Here is an 8,168-nt window from a genome sequence, read left to right as displayed (position 1 = left end):
ATAATTTATGCAAATACCAGGAGAAAAGTGCCCATGAGCTACGATCAAGACAGGTGTTAGTGATGGGAGACAGAAATACCACTTAGAGCAAATGGAGTTTGATTTGCGCAGCTAGTTATGGCAATATTGGAACATGCTTTGCAAAAAGAAAGCCTCAGGACCAGAGCTTCACTTGCCGTGGGAAGAGAAGAGCTTTGCAGCAGAATGGAGAAACATTTAAATGGTCTAGCAATTGTTCTACCAACCTTCTCCACGTTGCATGCAGATCTAATTGTTCGCTTGGAAAATATCTGTTAAAAGGCATTCCTAAATTGAATCGCTCAATACAAAAGAATAAACTATTCTTTTTTCCTTTTCTTTTTAAAAAGGGGGGGGTGGAACACAGGAGGCAATCTCTTTTTCCTCCATTTGTTTCCTATTTTGGGTGAAAATTGTTTGTTAAAAAAGAGCACAGCACATTTTGAATGCTAATGTCTCAAATTCCTAAAGCTTCAGACATCCAAGAAATCTGTAATATGCCAAGTATATTTTAAGAGACAGACCTACCGCTAGGTGAAATATAAGGCTATTTAAAGGAAAGTTATATAGCAGGAGAATGATGGTGCCGTCGATTTTGCACCATTTAACAGGAAAACGCAAGGGGAAAAAATGCTGTAAAGCAGCGGATAGTTCAGTGTTAAGACCATTCTGCTCATTTAAAAAATGTCATCCATCAGTGTCTGCTAATGGCTTCAGCAGAGGCCATTATGCAGAAGGGAACCCTACTGATTTCAATGGAACTTCCTTCAGGGTTGCAGCAACAGTGGGATTTTAATTTGTTTTGTGTTATCGGGGATGCACAAAGAGAAACGGATACAGGGAGGGGTTGCCCAGCTGTGCTGTGATCCTGAGTTTCTATTTGGAGTTTTTGATTTTATTCCAGGAAAGAAAGGAAATTGCCTCTCACCTCCTATACCAGGAGAATGGGTCTAATCCAGGAATGTTTGTGTTGCAATGTCTGGGTTTGTATTCTATGAAAGTGACTCGTGCCTGTGCATTAATGGAATCTGTGAGATCAGTTAGTTGAGATGGGCAGCCAAATCCTACCTAAAATTTTCCGTGCTGTCGCAGCGGCACCAGCATGGGCTACTCTGCATCCCATGGGGACATCATTTAGCAGGTGGAAAGTCTCCTCAAGGTAAGGGGCAGTCTGTGCAATTGGTCAACATGGACTTGCACCAGTGAAATTGCTGGATCCATGTTTCCTTGGAATGCGGGTACAGTGTACACCAGCACCACTGATTCCACCCACCTCTCAGGCCCAATCCGCCCACCCACTGCCTCTGTTGTTACCCCCTCCCCACCCTCCTCCTGCCCTTGCCCTGCCTCGGAGCTGCTCAGCACAGCACCTACCTGCTCCTTTGCATGCCACTTCTTATGCTGGCACTGGCAGGAAGACCCCCAGATTTCCTACTGTGCTGCAAACATACCATTGCAAAGTGCTTTATGGCACTTTTGTGACAGTTAGTGCCAGCAGAGCACACGCTCTGTTGGTGCGGAAGGGGGATAGGACTGAGCCATAACTCAAGTCCCATTAATTTCAATGGGACTTAGGGTGCAATCCTAACCAAATTTCCAGCACTGAGGTAAGGGCAATGCAACAGACATTACCTTACCTTGGAAAGGTCTTTGTGACTGTTCCCCAACTGCATCAGTGCTGGGAAGTTGGTTAGGATTGCGCCCTTAGAGCCCGATCCTGTGGTTCGCGCAAACATGCCGCAAATGTGCCGCAAGGCATGTTTGTGGGGCTTACCGCCGGGTTCCAGCCGGAGCTGGCTCAGCTCTGGCTGGCACTGCACCAGTGCGCGGCGGACACCCAGGTTCCGCTGCTAGGCAGTCTCTGTGACCACCGGGCTGCGGAACAGAAGATGGAGCCTTGGTCGGGGGCATGGGGGAGGCGTTCTGGGGAGGGGGGAGGCGTGTCAGGGGCGGGGGAGAGGTGGGTCTGTGGAGCCGAGCTCTGCAGGATCCAAGACGCTCGGACAGGGCTGCTCGCCCTACACAAGTGCCTTCACTTTAGCAGCGACCAAAAAGTCGCTGCTAAAGTGAGTAGCCCCATTACGGGGCTGCTTCCCTTACTTGGGGGAAGGGGACGAACATCCCCTTCTGCTGAGGAGCCTCCCGCAGTAGCGCGGGAGGCGCTTCATCCGGTGGGAGCCCTCCGTGGAACCGCCGGGTCCCACAGCTCCGGGCAGCTCAGGATTGGGCTGTCCGTCATTACTAGGATACGACCCTTTGAATTTAAGATTCCACAAGACACATGGTTCAGGATACGACCCTTTGAATTTAAGATTCCACAAGACACATGCCAGGATGAGCTCCTATCAAAGGTGTGGAACTAGGATGCAACAAGGGGAAAGCAGGCAAGGGTATGAAAAACTGTGACAGCTGGAGAGAATGGTGCAGCCATCTGGTGGTTTGTGTTAAATGCACATGCAAGTTGAATGCATCTCTAATTCGGATGCTTTAGGAGGCTTGTTCCCAGCTCTGAAACCAAGGTTGGAGGTGAGGAAAAAATAAGGTACGTTGTTAACCTAAATATACTGTGGAAACGTCACACAGCCCAAAGTGCTTACGGATGTGGCCAATCCTAGCCAAGGAAGTCTGAGGGGGGATCAACTGAATTGACCAGATTTGCATACCAAGTACATGCAAAGCTTCTGACTCTCTGTAAGAATGCTTGATATCCCTTGACGGGTTGACAGCCAAGGCGGGGAGTGTGGCGACATCCCAGGATTTCAGTAATAACAGAATCAGCTGACAAAGTCTGCGCTTGTGAGTGCGGTTTGGATGGTTTGAATTATTCAAAGTGGACAGTGGTGTTGGCAGCACACTCCTGGTGCTTTCACAACATGAGCATTTGAATTACTTTTAAGCCTCACACATCACATTGGTTAGAGACTGGCCTGGCCTGGTGGCTCTCCCTCACACTTGCCGGCGTCCTCTGTCCAGGCATAAAGCACAAGTCAGGACCATCGACTCCAATGGATTCTTTCCCCTCCTTAAAAAAATCATGCTCTTGAAGAAAGCTGGGCAGTGAGGGCACTAGGGTTTGTGTCACCTGGTGTGGGAGGCAGGCATGTCACCCCTGTGGCAGACCTCCTCCCATGCAACATCCCAGGCAGTGGGCATGGTGATGCACCATTTCCTTGCCCGTCTGGTTTTTGGGCTGTAACTTTTGATAGAATAGAGATGTTTCAATGCAGCTTGTTTCATTGCATTCTGCATGAAATTACTCATCAGATGATCTATGTCATGATGGTATTATTTGAAAATACCAAGATTTTAAAGATTTTGGCCAGTATTGCGGTGTCACCCCCCTGTGCGCATCACCCTGTGCCCTGTACCCTGTGCCCTCCCCAGTGATGCCACTGAGGCTGGGCATTCAAAACGTGCACTAGTAATGTATGTTTTTAATATACCACAACTTTATTCAGACCTTCAGCCCCCTGAGCTGGCACACTTTCTAGCCATGACCCCTATTTTCCCATTGCCCAGCACTTGATTATGGATGCAAGCCATGAACCCGGGAGGAGTTTCTCCCGTCATTTGAGAATTCAGGAGGTAAATAGGAAGCCTCTCCAGTTTCTGTAGACAGTCACTGGATGCAGGAGGAGCAGGCGGCATGGCCGCAGACTTGGTTAGCGTAGGACTCCTATGCTTTCATTTCCTTTCTGCCCATGTTCAGGCTAAATGTCTTCCCAGGGCTCTTAGTTTCAAACATAAAGGCCCAATCCAATGGCCCTCAGCACCTGAGATACACTTGTACTGCTGGCACTGATTGTCGCCAACTTGCTGCAAAGCGCTTTTACACCACCCAGTGAGTTAGAAGCACTGGCAGGGATGCAGGCACCTCCCCACTAGCGCCATGGAGGAAGCCCCGGATGCCACCACTGACCAGGTAAGCACCAGGTGGTGTGGGGGTGTGGAGAGGCTGGTGGTAGGACAGGGGGAGGCATTATAGGGTGGAGGAGGCTGGAATGGGAGGGATCATCCAAGAGAGGGGTGGGACCAGCAGAGACCTCCTTCCCTGGATCCTGCGCTCTATGTTGGGCTCAGAAGCCATTTCGGTGCTGTTGAAGCCTGAAGCACCAGGAAGCTGAGGATTGGGCTGTAAGTATCGTGCTAGGGTGTAAATCCATACCCCTGCTTTAAAACTGTGGCCTTCAACCTTTTCCATGCTGCGATTTTCCTTTTCCATGCCACTAAATAAATAAACAATGAGACTGGGGACCCACTGCCAATCCCATCCCCCTCCTGGGACTTGATCTGCCCCCATCGCTGCCCACTCCATCACTGCCTGCCCCATTTCTCCCTACCTCTTGCATCTTCACAACAACTCTGTTGTGAAGGCAGCAGGGTTGGCCTTAGGAGCTGCAGGGCAAGACAGCAAAAAGAGGCTGTGGAAGTTTCTATCAAGCACTCAGTTTTGATAAGGCAGGACCATGACTGGATTGGATCCAAGCCCCCTCTTGCACAGGCTTTGAAAGGTTGCCACAACCCCCCCAAAGTGAAGCTTTGTGACCCCATTGGGCCCTGACCCACAGGTGGAAGGACACTCATTTAAAAAATTGCTTACTAGGGCATAGAGCTGAGAAAAGCAAAAAAAAAAAAAAAAAAAAAAAATACCAACAACAGCAGATGCAAAGAATATTTTTTTCAACAGCAAACACAACGAGCAATTTTTTTCCCCAAAAACATTTTTTTTTCCAAAGCAGATTAGAATTAGAAGTAACACCAACACTAGGATATCTGACATAACGAATTCTCTTCTTTCTGGTTGGTTCCAATCTGTCCACAAAGGCTGGCCATTTCGTGCTCTGAGGGTCTACGTTTTGAATCTTACCATCTCATGCTTAGAAACCATCAGTGTATTTTAACATATAGCAGTCCCCATTTCTCCAAAGAGTATCTTACCCATTGCCATATTCTTAGTAATTTTTTTTCCCAAATCTAAATGTTTGTGTCTTGCCTGGGTACGTCATGCCATCTGTATTTTCTTAGAGCTCTGTATTTCAAAGGCTATTTTTTTTTAAGGACTATATTAAGAAAATATTACTCTTTGCTCTGAAAAACCCATTGTAGTAAGGAAATAAGGCCATCATCATTTGCCTTGGTACATTTTGATGAGGTTAAGCAGAGTGAATGTCACAATTAGGGATGCTATTAAAAGAAGGCTCTTGGGAGGGAATGGTATATGACATCTCTGCCTTGAGGGGTTGAAGAGCAACAGCTTTTGCAGCTAACAATCAAATATGAAACAAACTGAAGTCAAAAGTGCTTCAGTGTAGACCCATGTGTGGCCCCAGGGCTAGGACCTGAGGCCCTAGTAAATCCACCGGATGGCACAGAATGACTTTCAGCGCAATGACACAGGTCACAAATTATGCCAACTACGCAACAAGGAGAAGTGTTGGAGCTCAACAGTACAGCACGTATTTTGAGTGCATGAGATCCCTGGTTTGATCCCCGGGCTCCATAGCTCAGGACAGCAGAAAACCTGGGGATAACTATGCCGCTTGGAACCTGAGAGGCAGGAAGGTGTAATGGTTTGGGAGCTGGACATAGACCAGGAATATTCAGGTTCAAATTTTCCCTCAGTCATGAAGCTTCCTAGATGACCTTGGGCCAGTCACTCTCTCTCAGCCTCTCCTACCTCACAGGGCTGTTGTGAGGACAAAAGGAGGGAAGGGACTGTATACACCACCCTGAGCTCTTTGGAGTATAAACATGTGGAAAATAAATAAAGCCTCGGTCTCAACATCAGACCATAATATTTCTGATGAAAACCACAGTGCCTCCAAAACCCCAATCATCAGAAGTGTGTGAAATGCAATATCTCTTAACCCTGCAATATCTAATCTAAGGTGCTGAAATGCTCCAAGATTACTTCCAATATAGTTGAAAAATGTCAATTACCATTGGACTCTTTTTTGCTGGCCCTGGTTCAACCCTTTGGAGCTCTATGTTCCCTCTGCTGCACTTTGATAGCCCCTCTCCTTTATTTTGATTTACATAAATGTTGTGTTGGAATATTTACTCAAAAATAGAAAATATCTTAACAGAGGGAAGCAGACATAAATAACATCCTGGGCTGTACATTCATCTTTAATGTATTAATGTGTGTTATCTAAAAAGAAACATTTTTCACTGGTTGACTTAATTATGGTTTTCATGACTTTGGCACTAAGAGGGGAGGGAGAAATATCTCAATATAAAAGTTTTGTGATAAATGAAAATAATGTCTTCTTTCCACCAGAAGTTTGCAGATGGAGAGTCAACCATTGGGAGGATGACAAATGACACTAAATGTACTAAAATGAAGCTAAATGTAACAGATGAACTGTTGCATCTCTATATGAACAAATATCAGGAAACACACAGATAGGCCAGTGGTTCTCAAACCTTTTAGCACCGGGACCCACTTTTTACAATGACAATCTGTCAGGACATACCAGAAGTGATGTCATTACCCTGGAAGTGATGTCATGGTCAGAAGTGACATCATCAAGCAGGAAAAAATTTTAAACACCCCATACAACAGAATGAAATCAAATCAAGTAAGTGTAAATTTATAAGTATATAAACAATAAATATAAATTAAAAATATATATATTTAAAATAAAGAAGAACCCTCTTAATCCTCCCAAGAAGTTGCTGATCTGCTTAAAAAAATATCCCCTAACATTCCAAAGCTGCAATCCTATCCACACTTACCTGTGAGTAAGCCCCATTGACTATCATTGTTAAAAGCATATACGTAGTGGCCTGTTCAAAGTACAGATCTGTCATATTTCCCCAGTCACATACCTACTAAGACTAAAATGCACATTGAAATAAATGGGGACTCACTGAAATTGGCTCACAACCCACCTAGTGGGTCCTGTCCCACAGTCTGAGAAACACTGTGATAGGCTATTTGCAAGACTTCCTACTTTTTGCAGATTGATTCTACTCATGAGGGACTCATAGGTGGTGAGGAGTGGGCAAGACTAGCCCAGGCTTGAATTAGGACTTTACATAGGTTGTATCTTACATTTATATACATAGAGCTGATGAGAGCTAGTGTAGTGTAGTGGAGACTGAGAGCCTATCCATCACCCCCCCTCCCGCAAAGCAGTGGCACCGAAAATGGAGACAACTGCATCCTGTGGTGGGGTGGGCAGTTCAGGAGGTCTGAACATTTGTTCTTTTACCTGGGGGTAAGCCTTTGCGGTATGGGGGGAGGGTCCAGTAACTCAACAGATGGCGCAGGTCCGAGTAGACCTGCAATGTGGGATCAGGTTGGGGAAGGCGGTAGAATATCAGTGGTGCCAGCACTACTAATCCTGCCCCCCAACCAGATCCAATCCACCAGTCCTCGCCCCAATTCCATCCTTCTGCTACCCTCTTCTGCCTCTCCTGCTGACTTACCAGGAGAAATGTCAGCAAGCAGCAGAAGTGCACTGGAGAGTGAGTTAGAAGGTGCAAACTTTCCTGCACACTGTTGGCAACTCTTTTGTGACCAGCACTTTCTGCTTTATGGCTATAAGGGAGGCTGCAAGGAGGGACACCACCATTGGGTGGCATGCATGGGCTCTGAGCTGTGGTCCAGAATCTTCTCTGGCTCCAGTCTCTTCTCTGCCATTGATCTCCTTGGATAGTCTCTGATAAGCCACTTCCTCAAACTCAACTCTCCAGCTGCAATATGAGGAAAATGTTACCTTAAGAACATATGAAAAGCCCTGCTGGATGAGGCCAACTCTAATCCAGTTTCCTGTTTCTCCAAGTGGCCCACAAGCTGCCTCTGGGTAGCCTAAATTCATGAGTAGGACAACAGGTGGATTTCTCATCTGCCATTTCTCCCCTGCAGCTGGGATTCAGAGGCATACTGCCGCTGAAGCTGGAGGTAGCATGCAGCCATTTTGGCTACCTTGCAAGGTTGTTGTAGCTTTGCATCAAGAGAATACATGTGAAGTGCTTTGAAGCACCGTGCCATTGCTCAAGCAACATACCAAGTCAGACTTGGGGCGCAATCCTAACCCCTTATGTCAGTGCTTTCCAGCACTGGCATAGCGGTGCTAATGGGATGTGTGCTGCATCCTGCAGTTGGGTGTCACTCATGGAGGCCTCCTCAAAGTAAGGGAATG

The sequence above is a fragment of the Tiliqua scincoides genome, chromosome 12 (genome assembly GCF_035046505.1).
Source record: "Tiliqua scincoides isolate rTilSci1 chromosome 12, rTilSci1.hap2, whole genome shotgun sequence".
Classification (NCBI taxonomy): domain Eukaryota; kingdom Metazoa; phylum Chordata; class Lepidosauria; order Squamata; family Scincidae; genus Tiliqua; species Tiliqua scincoides.
This window is presented reverse-complemented; position numbering follows the sequence as displayed.